Source organism: Dipodomys spectabilis, unplaced genomic scaffold (assembly GCF_019054845.1).
Source record: "Dipodomys spectabilis isolate Male_0828 unplaced genomic scaffold, ASM1905484v1 ptg000228l, whole genome shotgun sequence".
In the NCBI taxonomy this organism is placed as follows: Eukaryota; Metazoa; Chordata; class Mammalia; order Rodentia; family Heteromyidae; genus Dipodomys; species Dipodomys spectabilis.
In genome coordinates this window covers 1,198,659-1,218,779 of record NW_024870905.1, presented here as the reverse complement: position 1 = coordinate 1,218,779, position 20,121 = coordinate 1,198,659, and the positions used below count along the sequence as shown (strand labels likewise).

At 40.2% G+C, this 20,121-nt stretch overlaps 1 long non-coding RNA gene across 1 annotated transcript; it reads right to left on the bottom strand.

Annotated features, from left to right (window-relative positions):
• Positions 1–1,381: 1,381 nt before the first annotated feature.
• On the bottom strand, positions 1,382–19,706 carry LOC122123417. Its single transcript, XR_006150390.1, has 3 exons — positions 19,418–19,706; positions 3,806–3,880; positions 1,382–1,406 (listed from the first exon to the last, which is right to left on the bottom strand). It is a non-coding gene; the product is annotated as an uncharacterized LOC122123417 (long non-coding RNA).
• Positions 19,707–20,121: the final 415 nt, after the last annotated feature.

The following is a 20,121-nucleotide window of genomic DNA, read 5'->3' as shown; positions in this document are numbered from 1 at the left end:
ACATCTAATCATTTAGAGGGGTATTTTTTGGGGGGGGGGAGTCACCCACAGGGATTGCACTAAAATGTTGGGGGTAATATCCTAAGATCTTTTGCTCAAGGCTAGAGCTCTACCATTTTGAGCCACAGCTCAGATTTTCACAGACATCCTGCCAGGGCTGGATTTTAAACCCACCAGTGTCAGGTCTCAGCCCCCATGTATCTTGGATGACAGGGGTGAACAAGCCAGCAGTATCTGGTTCCATGGCGCTTGGTTGCAGTGGTATACATCTGGCTATTCAGATTAGATTGCAGTTGTCAGCATCAGACACCCAGCTTGCTCTGTGATGAGGTATTTGAAGTCCTATTCTTATAGAGTTACAGTCACAACATTCAATCTTTTTTGGTGCCCGTCCTGGGTCTTGAGTAAGCCTCTAGACACAGTCCCTAAGATTTTATGCTCAAAGCTAGTGCTCGACTGCTTGAGCGACAGCACAACTTCCGGATTTTTATGTGCATGTGGTAGTGAGGAATCGAATCCAGGACTTTGTATGTGCTAGCCATCACTATAGCACTGAGCCACAGGAGTGATGTGTATAAACAGATAAATGTGTAGATCGGCATATATATATGTCTACATATATATGTAGATGTATAAATATATATATATATGTATAAAACAAGAGAAAGATGAGTGTATATTATTAAATTACATAAATTATATTATTGCCAATTATTGAAAAATTATTCCTTCCATTTTTAAGTATCATGGTTGAATATATAATAAAGTATTAATTGAAAATTAGTCAATGTAGTGTAGTTGTTGTGTATAATTTTATAGTATACTCATACACTAACTACTAATTTAATTGTTACGTTTATAACATTTGTATGGATGTATTTTGGAATGCGTTTCTTAGAATCTCCCGCCAATCATTAGTGGCAGTCCCAGGATTTGACCTCCAGGCTTAAGTTGAGGTTTCGGCTATGGCTATCATAATAGCCAGCCAAACATCAGCATGTAAGATCATGTACACATTCTGGGCCTTGTCATTTAGACCCAGGATGGTCACAATGCAAAGCAAAAAAATGTAAAACCACCTTCTTGAACTTCTCTGTTTTATCTTTCTCCTTTTTATTTTTATTTTTTGCTAATGCCGAGATTTGAACTTGGGTCCTAGGATCCCAAGCTCAGCTGTGGCAGAGATGCCAAGACCTGAGTTCAAGACCCATGTTTGGCCAAAAAACATAATAAAATAAAGCCCTGGATGGAATTTTTTTGGAATTTTTTGGAATTTTTCTGGCTGGCATGGGATTTGAACTCAGGGTCTGGGTAACTCTGTGGCATTGTGGGTGAAGGGGAAGCTCTCGGTCCTTGAAGACAAGAAATTCAGACCAGTTCCCAGGCTCTGAATTGACGCCACAGCACTGGAAAAAATAATATTCATATATGATCACTGTTTACATACATGGGTTTAGTAAGTATGACATTTATTACCCTTATTTATTTATTATTATTACACATATAACATTTCATTTATTACATCCTATCACGAGTATATATTTGCATATGGATTATACATCATACTGAGACCCAGGATTTTTTTTTCAGGAAAAAAATGTGTCGAAAGTGGTTTCTTCCTACATGAATAAATTTTTGGCGATGCTGGGATTTCAACTCACGGCCTACAATAGCTAATCCATAAATGGGGTCACAGTCTTAGCACACCAGCCTCTGGCAATCTGAGCTGCCAGGAAGTTCTAAGGACCTGTGATCAAGCCACAGTAGTGCCCTATATATATATTGATAGATGTGTAAAAGGCTATATATATACATATACACACACACACACACACACATATATATACAGAGAATGGTTGAATGAAAAAGGGAAAAGTCCTGTAAGGAAGGAAGTGGTTTGATAGCAGAAGGAGAAAGACCTGGGAGGAGAAGAAGTTGAGGGAGGGCAGGAGGTAAAGGATGGCAACTGACGACCCATTCAAAGCAGTTCAGGCCTGTGGAGAGTGAAGAGGCCTGAAGAGAAGAAGGAACTGGTAGAAGGGAGAAAGGGAAAGACCTCAAAGGAAGTATAGTTCTGTAGTGGAAAGACAAAAGAAAGGGTAAAAAAGGCTGGCCCTTTGATGTTTGGAGTTTTGGATTTCATAATTTTGGGGGTTGGTGGTTAGGAGAACACTTATGATATTAAATGTGTCTCTATGGATTCTCTTGAACTATAGAGGTCTTAATTTTTCGAGACCCCCATCGAGATAATCCATTTGGATGGCATCAGGCCTTGGCCTCAGGGAAAAATCCACATAGGTGAGAGTGTCAGCACTCAGGGTTGAGAGTCTACCTCAAGTGTTTGTCTCCGCAGGAGAATCATGGACAAAAAGTCATTTAGGGTCCTCTAGGGGTGTGTGGGCAAGCTTGCCAGCCTGATTGGGGATCCCCTCTGGAGGTCATCTGTTGCTTCCTTGGGAAGACATCTGGGAACTCCTTGAGAGGTCATGCAGGGCTTCTTTGGGAAGCCATATGGAACCTCCTTGAGAGGTCATGTAGCCCTTCCTTGGGAAGCCATCTGGAACCTCATCAAGACTACATCTGCAACTTCCTTGAGAAGCCATCTGAGACCTACCCTGGAGGTCATCTGGAGCCTTCTCCTGGGGCCATCTTGGACTTTCTCCAGAGGTCATTTGGGGCTTCCTCAGGAGGTCATCTGAGACCTCTATAAAAGTAGTGATTGGGAAATAAGGGAAACCATGGACCTAAGTTTCTTTGGGCCTGGCTTACTTCACTTAATATAATTTTTTCCAAGTCTTTCCATTTCCTAACAAATGGGGCAAAGTCATTCTTTTTGGTGGAGGCATAGAATTCCATTGTGTATATATACTACATTTTCTTGATCCATTCATCTACTGAGGGGCATCTGGGTTGGGGCTTCCTTAAGAGGCAATCTAGGACCACCTCCTGAGGTAATCTGGAGCTTCTTTTGGAGGTCATCTCAGGTTACCTTGATAAGAAATATATGGCTGTCTTCGGACATCATCTGGAACTTCCTTGAGAAGCCATATAGGATGTTATCTGTGGCTTTCTCAAGAGGGTTATCTTGAACCTTCTCTGGAGTTCATATGTGGCCTCCTTGAGTGGCCATCTGGGAGCTACTGGTGAGGTAATCTCAGCCTCATTGAGAGGACATCTGGGACCTCCTTTGGAAGTCATCTGACACTTCCTTGGGAAGCCATTTGGAACATCCATGAGAGGTCATCTAGGGCTTCCTAAGGAGGACATATGTGACATCCTCCAGAAGTCATCTGCGACCTCCTCAAGAGGCAATCTGGAATGTCCTCTCTGTCATCTGGGACCTCCTATAGAGGTCAACATTGAGAGATTTGGGGCATGTGGGTTAAGTGTCTGTAGCTATTGTTCTGTGTGTGCATGCTGATAGTTCTGTGTCCTGTATGACCCTCGGTTTACTCCTTTTCTCAGGATGGGAGAACAAGGCCTAAATTTGTCACATCCAAAAAATATTCTCCCCCAGGGTTACAGAATCCCTCAGAGGAAGATGCACTGATGTACTCTTTCTCCTATTCTTTGCCATCAGCACCTCTAATGTTAAGTCCTCCCATGCGAAATTTGGTTACTTGTACCATCCTGAGGTGGTACAGTATGGTATGTTACCCTTATTACCCTTGAGACGGGAACATGGAGGAGATGGTGGGCAGGTCCCCTTTTTAATATATGGTCCCTTTACAACTAGTGACCTGTATTACTGGAAACAGCAAAATCCATCCTTTTCAGAAAAAAAAAAACAACCAGGGCTCATTACCTCATTAGAGACAGTAATTTTCACACACACGCACAACTGGGATGAGTGCCAGCAAACTTTACAGATGATTTTCACCTGGTAGAAAAGGGAGTGAATACTGCTCAGTAACTTGAATGTGGTCCCTGGACCGGACAGTAGCTCCACTATTGAACCAGACCATTTGGATCAAGTCTTTCCCCAGATTTATCCAAGCTGAGACTAACAGCAATTGAGGTATGGAGGTGCTTACCAATTATTGCCAGGTTTGGTTAGCAGTGATACCGCAGAGGCTGGAAAGCCAGAAAGGTGAGTGAGATGGGAGAGTTCCCCAGCGAGTACCCTAATGCTTTTCTGAAACTTCTCCCAGAAGCCTATAGGACCTATAAGCCTATAGATCTTGAAGCCTTGGAGAATCAAAGAGCCCTAAATATGGCTTTTGTTAGTCAGCCCCATATCTTAGAAGAAAGCTTCAAAAGTTATAAAGTTTTGAGGGAAAGGTGTATTTTGAGTTGGAAGTGGTTGCCCAGTGGGTGTTTGACAACAGAGGTACCCTGGAAAAAAAAGAGTAAGAAGGGAGTTTGAGTTTTGGTAGGAGCACCAGAATAGGGATCAAGAAACCCTTGGCAAAGACAGTACAATTCATTTGCAAATGGCAGTAGGGAACCTCTAGGACTAGATCAGTGTGCTTATTGCAAGAAAAATGGACATTGGAAAAAGGAATGTCCAAGGGGGAGAAAGATTGAAAATGACAGGTTATGTAATCCCATTAACACCTGGAAAATGTGATTGTATCTCTGGAGAAACATGCAAAGGAGCTTGAGGCTCTGAATTCCAACTGTGTTTAATTTAAAAACAGCTGTATAAAATTAAGAAGAAATGTGGCAAAGAAAAAAATTCACACACTTCTATCTCAAAACACAGTTTATAACATACTGAATCTCCAATATGTGCTAAACAAAACCCACTAAGAGGTTAAAAGCAAATAGAAGAGAACACTGGAGAAACCAGAGAATTATTGACGTGAAGAAAAGCTTTGAAGATATAAATTACGAACTTGTGAGAGTCAAAAATGAGAAGAAAATCCTCAAAAGGAACCTAGAAAACAGTCAGAATTAAATGAAATTCAAGTACATTAGCCTGGGTGAGCATGAGGCAAGTTAGGGGACCACAGGTCAGAGGCCAACAGAAGCACAAGACAGCAATGCTACCATCCTTGCTAACCAAAAGTGAGGCCAAGAAGAGATACTGATGCTTCATTAAGAAATAGTGGACATAATAAAAGAGCTGGACCTGATATAAGAAAGTATTAGCCTGAAGTACATGTTGATTATAAGCTTTGAAGAGTGTCACCAGATATTCAAAACAACAGAGAAAGAAGATAAGAATAGTTATAGAGAAAGACGAGGAAGTGCTATGTCATAGAAGATGAGGCCAAGAAAAGTGAACAGGAAATATCAGGCTCAAGAAAGAGATTGTTACTCTTCAGTAAGAGTTAAAGGACCACATGGTCTGATAAAGAATGCCGGGGAAAGGAAAAGAGCATTGGGAAGAAAAACAGAAGCGCTAAACAAACAGTTGAAAGATCTGTCACAAAAATACAGTGAAGTGGAAAACTAGAAAGAGAAACTACTAGAGTAAAAAGCCAAAAAGACTGCTGAGATCTTCACCATAAATGTAATGCAGAAATATCATGTCCCAATGGAACAGGTGGAGGTGGGAAAATTTACCTCTCAATAGCACCTTTGTGAACTTAAGGAAGGAGCTGAAGAGCAAGCAAAGGGGTTGTGAGAAGGAACAGCAGTTGGCCAGTCAAAGGAACTCTCATGTGACCCTGCCAAAACATTTGCAGGTTAAGGAGCACATTGAGAAGGAGAGTGGGATCATGAAAGCAAGTTTGAGAGAAAAGGAGGAGAATAAAATGGAAGAAGTATCCAAGGTTCAGAGTACTATACAGGAGTTAAAGAAACTAGAGACCCTAAGATACAGAGAAACATCTGAGCTGGTTAGGTAGCTTGAGAGACCACTCTAAAACCAACGGGGTCTCTAGAGCTACTAGTTCTTAAGATTAAAGGAAGAAGCAAAAACAGTGGTAATAAGTGTGCAAATTTTGAAACTAAACTTGGGAAAAATGCATACAGGCTTAAGCTGTCAGTTTATATGTAGATATTTGCACCAAGGTAAATTGCCCGAGGCTACTGCCTAAGACTGATCTGAAAACCAGTGGGGCCTCAGCCTGACAATCCTTTGTAATGTGTATAGGTAATTTCCAACAGGTAAAAGCTGAAAAGCTGGAACAAATGGAAAGAATTCATATGTGAGGAACCTCAGATGGTGAATTGGGCAAGTGGACTTCACAGAGGTAAAGCCTGGAAAGTATGGGTATTGGTATCTATTATAATGGTGGACACTTTTTCAGGCTGAGCTGAGGCATGTAATAATTCCTTGATTTGACTTACCCTTAGGTGTGGGGTCCAAAGTTGGCACTGCACTCATGGCCTAAGTTCTCAATTATTAACTAATGCCCTAAGAATAAATTGGAAGTTACAATCCATATATAGACCTCAGAGTTCAAGGCACTAGAAAGAATGAGTATGACCTTAAAGGAAACTTTAACTAAATTAAATACAGAGACTGGCCATGGCTACGTAAGTCTCCTTCACTTTGCTCTTCTTCAAGCAAGATGTAACCATTATGTTAAAGAATTTAATCCCTTTGAAATACTTTAGGATATACCACCCGCTTTGTTCCCTAATCTTGTGAAGGCTATATTAACAGAAATGTCTAACTACAAATTGCTGGCTTTACAACATATTCTTTTATGTACCTATCCTTTGGTAACCAAGGCCCACTTGCCGCCTAAGAAAAATTCCACCTGAGAAGGAGGGGCCAAGATGGCAATGGAACAGCAGGGAAACACCACAGCTCTCTCCAACCAAAAACAGTGTTTGGCTTTCAATGCTCTGTTTCACCAAGTGACACCCTCCCCCCCCCAAAAATGCAATTGCTCAGAGAGATATAGGAAGTGATAAAAGAAAAGGGAAAAACCTACACAGACAGTAAAGTGGGAAGACCCTTCCCCCACCCCTTGTTGTGATGGGGCTCTGTGCTGAGCAGCTTAAGTTGTGGGGATTCGTGCCAGGCTGCTTAAGTATCCTGGCTCTGACCCTCCAAAGACCACACACAGGCAAGCATCCCAAGGCTCCTAGAAGACTCCCAAGGTACAGTGCCAACCCAGAGAATACAAACAGAAATCTCAAATGCAGAGCCGGCATGAAGACTTCCCTCAGTGGCCCTGGCACGGCGCCTCTGCCTGGTTGGTGCAAGCAGCCCAATCCAGTCTGGAACAGCAGCAGCTTTCAGCAGTGGTGAATGACCCTAGACTCACACTGTGGTACTTCTGTCCTGCTGGTTTAAACAGCCTAGCCTAACCTGGAGCAGCAGCAGCAGAAACTGGCAGTGGCAGCAAACCACCAAGACTCCGGGCACGATGCCTCTTGGCACTAGCCCACAGGAACAGCCCAGACCAGCCCAGGGCGGCAGCGGTGGCTAAGGTGGCGACAGCTGCAGTGAACAACTCCAGACCCCTGGTGGTTTGTGCCTCTCCATACTGACCCACATAAGCGGCCCAGCCAAGCCAGAGGCAGAGTAGTGTCTAACACCTGACTCGTGGTGGAGTGTCTGGCTTGCATATGTGGCCCAGCTGATCCTGGGGCAGTGGCAGCAGCTCAAGCAGTGCATCAGTTGTGGCAGCAGCAGTGGCATCGACAGCGGCTGTGAACAACTACAGACGTGCAGTGGGGTGCAGTATCTCTCCATACTGGCTTGCATAAGCAGCTCAGCCCAGCCCATGCTGGCAAAGGTGGTGAACAGCCACAGACTTGAGGCAGTGTGTGGTGCTGAACTACCCCAGAAAATCCTCATGAACATTCTTGCCTGGGATGGCTTTAAAACTGAATACTCAGATGTGAGCCTCCTGAGTAGCTAGAATTACAGGCATTCCCACCAGCAGGGTCTTATTCTTGCAAACTCCCTAACTTTTTCTCAAATAGATCATTTGTTAGTTCATACAAGGAATTTAAGCAAATACAAGAGGATCGACATACTACCCTGTATTCTATCTGACCATACTGGAATCAAACTGGTTCTCAATAACAAGGCATAAAGTAGATAAAACTTAAACATATGGAAATTAAACAACATTCTTGGAACAATACATGGGTTACAGAAGAAATTAAAGAAAAAATTAAAAAGTTCCTACAATTCAATGAAAATGAAAATACATCAGAAAGAAACCTATGGGACCCAGTGAAAGGAGTCCTGAAGGGCAAATTTATTGCTCTCAGCATGTATATCAAGATCAATAGAAAGCCTACGGATTGGGAGAAGAACTTCACTAGCCATACAACGGACAAGGGTCTCACATTTAAACTATACTTGGAACTCAAAAAATTAAATCCCCCAATAACAAATCCTCAAAGAAACAACTGCCCAATAAATAAGTGAGCTAAAGACTTAAACAGAAACTTCTCTGAAGAGGAAAGATGGATGGCCAATAGACACATGAAGAAATGCTCAACCTCCCTAGCCATAAAAGAAATGCAAATCAAAACAACATTGAGATACCACCTCACCCCAGTTAGAATGGCTAAAATCAAGAACTATAATAATAACAGATGCTGGAGGGGATGTGGACAGAAGGAAACCTTACTTCATTGTTGGTGGGAGTGTAAACTTGTTCAACCAGTTTGGAAGGTAGTATGGAGGTTCCTCAAAAGACTCCACATAGAGCTCCCCTATGACCCAGCAATCCCAATTCTGGGTGTTTACCCACATGATCACAAACAAGACCACACTAAAGCTACCAGCACGACTATGATTATTGCAGAATTATTTACCATAGCTAAGATATGGAACCAACCCAGATGCCCCTCAGTAGATGAATGGATCAAGAAAATGTGGTATATATACACAATGGAAGTCTATGCTCCATCAGAAAGAATGACATTGCTCCATTTGTTAGGAAATGGAAACACTTGGAAAAAATTATGTTACGTGAATTAAGCCAGGCCCAAAGAAACATAGGTCCCATGGTTTCCCTTATTTGCAATATCTAGTATATGTCTGAGTCAAGCAGAAAAGGTCAGATAAGGTGATGTTAGGGAAATGAACCCTAAGATATGCATTCAAATGTTTTTTTTTTCTTTCATGCAATTGTTTCTAACACATTTATAAGAATATTTCTTTGTTGCTTTGTATGTCCCTCCCCCACAGTATAACCCCTGCTTTTACTGTATTTGATGTCGGTATAATTTGTGGAGGGGAAGGGGAAAAACAAATTATTTAAGTAAGGATACAGGTGGACCCATTGCAACAACGAGATATACAAGTCGTTATGTCGAAAACTAACTTTACAACTTTGGTGGGGGAAGAGGGGGAGCAGGGGGGATTGGTTGGGGGTCAGGGGGAGGATGGTAATGGATGTGAAGGGGAAACAAAGGAGGAGGCTACAATGCTTGATAAGAAATGTACTCATCATCTTGCCCATGTAATTGTAACCCCTCAGTACAGTATTTTCACAATAAAAATAAATTAAAAAATTAAAAAAAGAAAACATAGACCAAGTAAACAATGTTATGATGCAACTAAAACTGCTAGAGGAACAAGAAAAATTGAACCTAAAGTTGCTAGACAGAAAAAGATAACTGAAATAAGAGCTGAAATTAATGAGATACAAAGAAAATTATTAATAAAATTAATAAAACAAAAAGCTGTTTAAAAAAATCTCAATAAAGCTGACAGACCACTGGCAAGAGTAATGAACAAAAGAGAGGAGACCCAAATCAATAATATCAGAGATACCACAGGAAAAATTACAACAATAATCCACTCAAAGCACTAGCTTTGAGCATAAAAGCTTAGAGACTGTGTCTAGACTCTTACTCAAGACCCAGGAATGGCACCAAATAAAGATAGAATATTTTTACTGCAATTATATAATGATAGCACTGCAAATATCTCATCATAGAGCAAGCCAGGAGTCTGTTGCTGACAGCTGCCATCTAACCTGACTTAGCCAGAGGTAAATGGCTCCACAGAACCAGATGCCACTGGCTCATTAACCCCTGTCATCCAAGATACACCGGGACTGAGATCTGACCCTGATGGGTTTAAAATCCAGCCCTGGCAGGAAGTCAGCAAAACTCTGAGCTGTGGCTCAAAGTGGTAGAGCTCTAGCCTTGAGCAAAAGATCGTAGGACAGTACCCCCAAACTTTCAATACAATCCCTGTGGCTGACTCCACCTCCTCCAAAAAAACCCCACCCCTCAAAATCATTAGATGTGAACTTTGTATGGTTTGTGATGTGATTCTGAAAGAATGGTGATACTGATGAAAGCACTCTAATTCTAATGACAGTGTGTGGGATACAGCTATTTGATGAGTCCTTTATGATGTGTTGTGTGCTGAGTCCTTTACACGGTGCATTTTTTTCATCTGGTTCTTATAAGAGTTCCACAAGTAAGATGATTGTGCAAATGAGAAATTTGAGGCTCAGATATATCCCCATATCAAGGCCAAAATTATGTATTTCCTAACTCTAGTGAGTTGTTTGGGTTTATTTTTCTCAGTCATGAACTTTGAACTCAGGGCCTAGCCACTGACCCTTCCCTGTTGGGCTCATCGCTAGCTCCCTATCACGTGGAGCCAAGAACCCCCTTGCAACAGAGTGTTACAGTCTAGGATCTGCAGCTTAGGTCTGTCATCCTGCCTACTGAGGAAGCTGAGACCTGACGATCTGGGTTCCAAACTATCCCAGACACAAAAGGTCCTAAGAGACTACAATCTCCTATTCACCACTTAGAAACACGAAATGGAAGCTGGGCGCCAGTGATTTGCACCTGTCATCCTACCTACTCAGGAGCCTGAGAGCTGATGATCACAGCCCAAAACCAGGCTGGGCAGGAAATTCCTTGAAAGGTTTCTCTCCACTGAACTACCAAAAACCTGCCGGGGTGCTGTAGCTCAAGTGATAGATCACTTGGCTTTAGCTGAAGAGCTCAAGGACAGCACCCAGGCCTAGACATCAATTCCTCCAACTTCCAAGAGAAGAAAGAAATAAACCTGAATTTGAGGGCTGGGAATGTGTCTTAGGGGTAGAGTGCTTTGCATGTATGAATCCCTGGGTTTGATTCCTTAGTACCACATCACTAGAAAAAAGTCTGAAGTGCCTGTGTGGCTTAAGTGGTAGAGTGCTATCCTTGTACTGGAGAAACTCAGGTACAGTGTTCAGGTCTTGATTTCAAGCTCCAGGACAAGTGTATGCACACACACACACACACACACACACACACACACACACACACACACACACACACACAGATACCAGAAGTGAAGCTGTGAAACCAACTGTTAAAGCACTGAGCTCCAGTTCTGAGCTCATGGTCAGCACCCAGGCCCTGTGTTCAACCTAGCCACCCAGAGCCTAACTAGGAGAGGTCAAAGGTTTCAAAACCTGATGAGCTTCACGAGCCCTAAATGACAGGAAGCATTGTGATATTAAACATGTGCTTAGATTTAGCAAGCTTCCAGAAACCTAGGAATACACCATTGCAAATAATGAAGATTTTTATTAGGTTCAGCTCCCTTGTTGTCTACCAGAAGGACGCTTGAATTAATTGTAGCAGGTTATTTCAGCACTGGAACATAGTCTAACAAAAAGACAGGATGAGTGCGGGGAACTTGGCCTGCCATGGGAGGTGGCACAAATGAAGGCTTCCTGTGAAAACAGCACTGGGAAGAAGAGATGGCTTGGGGTACAAAGAGGCCTTTTTCTCCTTTGCCTTCAGAGTCCAACCACACTCCTCCTCACTAATCGGCCTTGATGGAGTTGCTTGTTACACAACTGTACAAGAGTGAGGCCTTTTGTCTGCCTGTTCCAACAATGAGGCAGAGTTCCTTCAGCAGTCCCTGGTGCCGAGAAAACCTCAGGCTACAATGGGAACAGTGAGGGGAGCCCCGGAACATGCACTGTCTTGAAAGCACTGTCTCTGCTATGAAATCATTCTATTCAAAGCAAATTTCCTAGCTGGGTGCCTTTCATCTTAGGGACTCTGGACCTTCACCGATAAAAATACATCCATACATACATGGGGAGACATGGAGTCACTTCATTTTTTTGTTTGTTTCTTTTTAGGCAGGTCCGGGGGTTGTATTAGGAGCCTAGGCACTGTGCCTGAGCTCCTTTTGCTCAAGGGTAGAGTTCTGCCCTTGAGCCACAGCTCCATTCATGGAGATTTTTTATTCCTTTGATAACTTCGAATAAGAGTGCTGTGGACTTCCTGTCCAGGCTGAATTCAAACTGGCATTCTCTACCTCACAGATTCCTGAAGAGCTAGGATTAAAGGCAGGAGTAAATAACACCTGGCTTTCGTTTATTCTTGTTCTTTTTTTCATTGTGACAAACTGAAATCTTCACAGTGTCATGCTAATGGTTTGCATTTCGAAGTAAACTACCCAGGCCTGGAATTTGATTGCCAGGACTGCCACCTACAAATGGAGGGAGATCTTGAGAAAATCTTTCCTATTCATGTGAATGCTTAACGGATTGTTATAAAAGTAACAAATAAATTTGCAATTAGTTCATGATTCTCTTATAGAATGCCACACGAAAAATATTTTATTATGTCTTCCATTTTAGCTGTTTTGTATGATTCTCCCAATTAAAAAATACTGACTACTTTTACATTAATGCTACTTCATTAAATGGAGGCATAATTTAATAATAATTCATAAAATGTATAATTTAATATCCTCACATTTTCTCTCTCATATATATTGCAAACTACACATCTATCTATCTATCTATCTATCTATCTATCTATCTATCTATCTATCTATCTATCTCTCACTCTCTCTCTCTGTCCGTCTATATATCTATATCCACATCTTTATCTATATCTATCAGCCATTACTATGGCTTATTCCACAGAACTGGCTGGCAGCTCAGTTTGCCAAAGGCTTTTGTAGTACAACTGACCCTTTCATGAATTGGGCATTGTGAGCTGTGAATTAAAATCTCAGCATTGCCAGAAGTTTATGTGTGGAGTCAGAAGACAATTTTGACACATGTTTTTCCTTCTCTGTGAAAGTCCTGGGTCTCAGTATGATCTATAATCCTTATGCAAATACATCCATGTGATAAAATGTAATAAATGAAATACATATTATATATGAATAATACTAAATAAAATAAAAAACAAGGGTAATAAATATCATATGGAATAAACCCATGTACGTAAACAGATCTCATATACGAATATTTTTTTTTCAGTGCTGGGGCTTGAATTCGGGCCCTGGAAACTGGGCTGAAATTCTTGTCTTCAACGACAGTGCCACAGAGTTACCCAGACCTTAAGTTCAAATCCCAGGCCTGCAAGAAAAATGGTGCAAATTCCAAGCCAGAGCCTTGATTTTTTTGGCCAGGACTGGGGCTTGAACTCAGCTTGTGACAACTCTGCGTCAGCTTCGATCATCCTAGGCTGGGGTGCAGCCTCTGGACACACAGCCCATCCTGAGATCCTACGACCAGTGTTCAAATCTTTGGACTGGCAAAAAAGGAGAAGTGCTGGGAAAGAAGCTCAGTAATAGAGTGATTGCCTTGCATGCATAAAGCCCAAGGTTCGATTCCTCAACACCACATAAGCAGAAAAAAGCCAGAAGTAGCGCTATGGCTTAAGAGGTAGAGTGATAGCCTTGAGCTGAAGAGTTGAGGTACAACACCAGAGCCAGAGTTCTGGCCCCTAAACCGAAAAAAAAGGAAAAAAATGCAGAGGGGGAAAAAAAGGAGAAGTACAAAACTGGGAAGTTCCAGAAGGTGGTATTACATTGTTTTATCCTTTGCATTGCAACCATCCTGGGTCTAAATGACAGGGCCCAGATAGTGTACATGACCTTGCACTGCTGAAGTTTGGTGGGCTATCAGGGAAGCCATAGCCCAAACCAACAACCTAGGCCTGGGGTGCGAATCCCAGGACTGCCACCTATGAATGGAAGGAGATCCTAAGAGACACATTCTGATATACATCCATACGAATGGAATGTTGTAAAGTAATAATTACATTAGTAGTTAGTTTATGATTATATTATAAAATTATACACAATAATTATAGTACATTGACTAATTTTCAATTAATACTTTGTTATGTATTTAACCGTAATATTTAAATAAATGAAGGAATAACTTATCAATAATTGGTAGTAATATAGCATATAAAATTAGATAATATACAGACATCTGTGTCTTGTTTTATACATATATATGTGCTTACATACATATATATATATATGTAACAATCTACATATGTATTTCTACATTTGTCATTCCTGGGCTCAGTGGTAGAGGGTTTGCCTCATATATATGAAGCCTTGGGTTCAATTCTACACTATCACATGCACAGAAATATCTGGAAGTCTCATGGCTGCTTGTTTTAAAACAAATACACATTAAAACTTTTAAAATCATATGGAATTTATTCTTAATGCAAGAATTACAATCACAATTCACCACACAACAGAGCACCCAAAATTATGCAAGAAACACTATTTTCCCCCAAATCCCAATATCTCCAAAGACTTGAATTGTTGGGGACGTTAACACACCACTTTCCCCACTAGATAGATGAACTCAGAAAAACTCAACAGAGAAAATGGAGATCTAAAAAACTGCATAGATCTGGGCTGGGATGTAGCTCAGTGGCAAAGCGCTTGCCTAGCAAGTGCAACGTCCTGGGTTTGATCCCCAGTACCAAAAAAAAAAAAGAAAAGAAAAGACACACACACACACACACAAAAAAAAACTGCATAGATCAACTAGATTTAACAGACATCTATGGAATATTCCACCCAGCAGCATCAGAATATACGTTTTTCTCAGCAGCACAAGGAATATTTTCCAAAATAGACCACACTTTAGGCCACAAAGCAAACTTGTCCAAATTCAGAAACATTGAAGTTATACCTTGCGTTCTCTCACACCACAAGGGAATAAAATTAGAACTCAACACCAAAAGCCACCAAAGAAAATCCTGTAACACATGGAGGCTGAACAACACACTGCTGATTCACGAGTGGGTCATGGAAGAGATGAGAAAGGAAATTCAAATGTTCATGATATTCAACAACAATGAACATGCAAATTACCAGCTTCTCTGGGTCACAGCAAAGGCAATACTCAGGGGCAAGTTTATAGCTCTGAGTTCCTACATCAACAAATTGGAGAGATCTGAAACCAACAATTTAATGAGACATCTGAGCTTTCTTGAAAAAGAGGAGCAAGATAAACCCCAATCCAGTAGATGGAAAGAAATAATTAAAATTAAATCAGAATTAAATGAATTAGAATCCAAAAAATATAGAAAGAATCAACAAACCAAAGAGTTGATTCTTCAAAAAAATTAATAAAATTGACAGACCCTTAGCAAATCTTATCAGAAAAAGAAGAGAACGCACCCAAATAAATAAATGCAGAGATACGAAACAACCAAGATACAGAACATTATAAGGGAATACTTCTCAAAATTTTATGCTAATAAGTTTGAAAACTTAGCAGAAATGGGACTTTTCCTAGCAAATACTGACATGCCAAAAATGAACCAAGATGAGTTAAACCATTTTAACAGGCCCATATCAAGGATTGACATAGAAACAGCAATAAGAGACTTCCCATCTAAGAAAAGCCCAGGACCAGATGGTTTTTTAGTGGAATTCTACAAGGCCTTCAAAACAGAGCCGACACCAATATTTCTCCAACTCTTAAATAAAATTGAAAGAGAAAGTTCACTACTGAACTCATTCTATGAAGCTATGATAACCCTCATCCAAAAACCAGGCAGGGACTCATTAAAGAGAGAGGACTGTAGACCCATTACTTTGATGAACATTGATGCAAAACTCAACAAAATTTTGGCCAGTCGTCTTAAACAACGCATCCAGAAAATCATACACCACGATCAAACAGGATTCATTTCAGGGATGCAAAGCTGGGTCAATATTCGCAAATCAATTAATATAATTCATCACATAAGCAAGAGCAAGGATAAGAACCACATGATTATCTCAATATATGCAAAAAAAAGCATTTGAAAAGATCCAACACCCCTTTATGATGAAGGTTCTGGAAAAATTAGGAATCCATGGAACATTCCTCAATACAATAATGGCTATATATGACAAACCTACAGCCAGCATTATACTTAATGGTGAAAAACTAAAGTCATTTCCTCTTAACTCAGGAACAACACAAGGATGTCCACTATCACCACTTCTCTTCAATCTAGTATTAGAATTCTTATCTACAGCAATAAGACAAGATGCAAACATAAAGGTGATCCAAATAGGGAAAAAAGAAATAAAACTCTTCCTCTTTGCAGATGACATGATCTTGTATTTAAAGAATCCCATAGACACCACTCCCAAATTACTCAAGTTGATTTAAAACTTTGGCAAAGTAGCAGGGTATAAAATTAACCCCCCAAAATCAATGGTTTTTCTGTATGCCAACAATGAGTAAAGTGTTGCTGAAATTAGGAAAGCAACTCCATTTGTAATAGCCCCACAAAAAAATAAAATACCTAGGAATTAACTTAACCAAAGAAGTGAAGGACTTCAATGATGAAAACGTTAAAAACGAAAAAGGAAATCAAAACAGAACTTAGAAGTGGCAAAAACTCCCATGCTCCTGGATTGGAAAAATCAACATCGTGAAAATGGCAATACTTCCCAAGGCTATCTACAAATTCAATGCAACACCTATCGAAATTCCCACCTCATTCTTCAAAGAAATAGAAGAAGCAATCCAAAAAGTCATATGGAACAATAAAAGAACCCGAATAGCTAAAACTATCCTCAATAGAAAGAACAGTGCTGGAGGAATATCAATACCAAATTTCAAACTCGACTATAAAACCATAGTAATCAAAACAGCTTGCTACTGGCACAAGAACAGACCTCAGAAGCAATGAAATAGAATTGAAAACCCAGAAATGAACCTACAGACCTATAGCCATTTAATCTTCAATAAAGGGGCTAAAAACATAAAATGGAAGAAAGACAGCCTCTTCAGTAAATGGTGCTGGCTTGGTTAACTACTTGTAGAAAACTAAAGCTAGATGCTTATATATCACGCTGCATGAGAATCAACTCCAAATGGATCAAAGACATCAGAGTCAAAGCAGACACTGAAAACATTACAGGATGGAATAGGAGAAACCCTTTGTCTCCTTGGCACAGGCTGAAATTTTCTTAATAGAGACCCAGAAAGACAACAAATTAAAGAAAGGTTGGACAAAATGGGATTACATGAAATTGTAGAGCTTCTGCATGGCAAAGGACATAGCTTGCAAGATCAATAGAAAGCCCACGGATTGGGGAAGATCTTCACTAGCCATACAACAACGGACAAGGGTCTCATATTTAAAACATACCTGGAACTCAAAAAATTAAATCCCCCAACAACAAATCTTCAAAGAAACAATTGCCCAATAAATAAGTGGGCTAAATACTTAAAGAGAAACTTCTCTGAAGAGGAATGAAAAAGGGCCAATACATACTTTAAGAAATGCTCAACCTCCCTAGCCATAAAAGAAATGCAAATCAAAACAACATTGAGATACCACCTCGTCCCAGGTAGAATGGCTATAATCAAAACTCTAATAACAACAGATGCTGGAGGAGATGTGGACAGAAGTAAACCCAACTGCACTATTGGTGGGAGTGTAAACTTGTTCAACCTCTTTGCAAAGGAGTATGGAGGTTCCTCAAAAGACTCCACATAGAGCTCACCTATGACCCAGCAATCCAACTTTTGGGCATTTACACAAATGTTCACAAACAAGACCACACTAAAGGTACCAGCACGATATGTTTATTGCAGCATTATTTACCATAGCTAAGATATGGAATCAACCCTGATGCCCCTCAGTAGATGAATGGATCAAGAAAATGCGACACACACACACACACACACACACAATGGAATTCTTTGCGTCCATCATAAAGAATGACATTGCCCCATTTGTTGGTACATGGAAAGACTTGGAAAAAATTATATTAAGTGAAGTAAGCCAGGCCCAAAGAAATATAGGTCCCATGGTTTTCCTTATTTCCAATAAATAGTATATGTCTGAATCAAGCAGAAAAGCTCAGATAAATTTATGTTAGGGAAATGAACCCTAAATATGTACTCAAATGCTGTTTTCTTTCATGCGATTGTTTCTAACACATTTATTAGATGATATCTTTGTTGCTTTGTATGTCCCTCCCCCATTGTATAACCCCTGCTTTCACTGTATTTGATGTTAGTATAATTTGTGGAGGGTAAGGGAAAAAACGAATCGTTTAAATAGAGATACAGGTGGAAATATTGCAACAATGAGATGTACAAGTCGTTATGTCGAAAACGAACTTTACAACTTTGGTTGTAAAGTTTGTGGGGGGTGATTGGAGGCTTGAATGGGGGGATAGGGGAAGGATGGAATGGGAAGGGGAAACAAAGGAGGATGCTACAATGCTTGATAAGAAATATACTCATTATCTTGCCCATGTAATTGTAACCCCTTTGTACAGTATTTTCACAATAAAAACAAATAATAATCTAGAAAAAAAATAATTACAATCACCATTACTATGCCAAGAAGCTAGGCTTAACACCTTTATAACTTTTAAAAACATCCTAATTGTAGAACATCATTGAAAGCAAGTTACATTATACAAATAAACTTTTTAACCCTCTTTTGAAGGCCATTTTAATTTTAATTTTAACACATACAAGGGGCAGTTTTAGCAATACTAATCAGATCATCACATCACTCATTTTAACCATCATGTTTTCAGGGTCTATCTGCAGGGAAAAGGGACAGAACAAAGATGGGCAACTCAGCCCCTCCTATGGAATGTGCCTGCACCCAATCTGACTCTTTAAGGTTAGATGAACTGCGTTTGTGCCAGCTTGCCCTCTTTTACCATGTGTGGACTCCTCCCAGGGCCAGTCCCACCATCTATGAAGCACCCCACCCCTGGGTCGGTCCCACCATGCATGACCACCTTAACTACACTTCTGCCTATTCAGCCTCACCCCTAAATATAGATCTTAGGTAGTCTTCTAAATTTTCCCTTTTTTAGGGGGTAGGGAGGTTTGAATAAAATACAGTTTTAGACAGACAGAACATGTCATGTTTTGTAACAGTGCTAAATTGACCTTTCCATTTAAATTTTTAATATTTATCCTGAAATTTTAGCCAAGGGAACTAAATCCCAAACTGCCAAAGCATTTAAAAATATTAAAATTTAAAATAACAGATTTTCTAATTTTTACCTTAAAGAATCCTTAAAAAGCCATTTAAAACAATGTGAAAGTTTTTTAAATTTTTAGTAATGTCTAAACCTCTTAACCTTTTACATTTTAAACTTAAATTCACCCAATTTTTACAGCATGTTGACAATTTTTATCTTGAACATGTTTACAAACACATAGAAAACACACAGATCTTAAAGCGTGCATAAATCAAAATCAGTTTTACATAGATTTTTTCAAAGTTTTTTTAACAAAAATTTAAGAAAGTATTTTTTTAAACTAAGTACCTTTGTTAAGCTTCATTTTCCCAGGGCTCGCTTGTTTAGCAAGGCAATTCATCAACGGATCTTTTGAATCCCACCTGTTGGAGAAGGGCTGGTTGAAGGGGTCACCTAAAACTAAACTGGCCTGAATTTTATCCAATTTTAGACAAGAGCACTTTACAAATTGTTACATTGTCAGGACTCGCTGAAAAATCCAAACCAGGTACATAGCCTTCCACACTCTCTGCTCAGGCAGCCTCCACAAGGAGAAAATTCAGCCCAAGACCTGAAAGGAACCAGACTAGTCCAGCAACCTTACATACCTCACAGTGATGCGAGCCTAGCAGGTCTGTGGCTGAGCCCAGCCAGAGGCTAGAATTTTTATTTCCTCAGAGATGTTCAAATAAATAACAAAAATATAAATAAACACAAAAACCAAGAATCCACACTTAAAACAGGTACCAATTCTAAAACAGAACTAGACAACAGCCAAAAGCAGAGTTGGGGACTAATGGGCCCTCAGTTCATTCCTACTAGAACTGCGCCATTCTCAATCAGCAAGCTGAATTCAGAAACTGCTGAGTGAGCTGGCCACCCTCACCCAGAATTTCCCCACCTCAAAAATAGAACAGAAACGACACCAAAGTAAACAAGACAGACAAGTGGCCACAAAGACAAAATCAGATCTCCATGAATTGGGCAACATCTTACCACCAGAGGATTTCTTT